Here is a 402-nt window from a genome sequence, read left to right on the forward strand (position 1 = left end):
AGAATATATATATATATATATATATATATATATACGTCTATAGTTCACATCCGCCTGCAGAATTCCTCTCCTGGCAGGGGATTACAGAATCTACTATAGAGAATACTATATACATATACATGTGTGAAGAAGAGGCCTGTACAGCGAGCAGTTTGATGCACCTTTTATACACAGTCATGTATATATATATATATACGTCTATAGTTCACATCCGTCTACAGATTTCTTTTTCTACACGTAACCGCCACGTAACCTCGCAGCATATATCTATCTGTCTATATATCTATCTATCTATCTATCTATCTATCTATCTATCTATCTATCTATCTATCTATCTACTTTTATATATACAATGCCGCCGAGGTTACGTGTAGAAAAAGAATTCTGTAGACGGATGTGAAC

At 34.1% G+C, this 402-nt stretch overlaps 1 protein-coding gene across 1 annotated transcript in view; it reads right to left on the minus strand.

The window, feature by feature from the left end:
* LOC106811287 (forkhead box protein L2-like) overlaps nucleotides 1-402 on the minus strand; it is a 15265-nt gene extending 14863 nt beyond the window's left edge. The window contains exon 1 of the mRNA XM_014814854.1: nucleotides 393-402. The gene's annotated coding sequence lies outside the window, so the exon portion shown is untranslated. The remainder of the gene's footprint in view (nucleotides 1-392) is intronic.

This window comes from Priapulus caudatus, unplaced genomic scaffold (genome assembly GCF_000485595.1).
Source record: "Priapulus caudatus unplaced genomic scaffold, Priapulus_caudatus-5.0.1 Scaffold524, whole genome shotgun sequence".
NCBI lineage: Eukaryota > Metazoa > Priapulida > Priapulimorpha > Priapulimorphida > Priapulidae > Priapulus > Priapulus caudatus.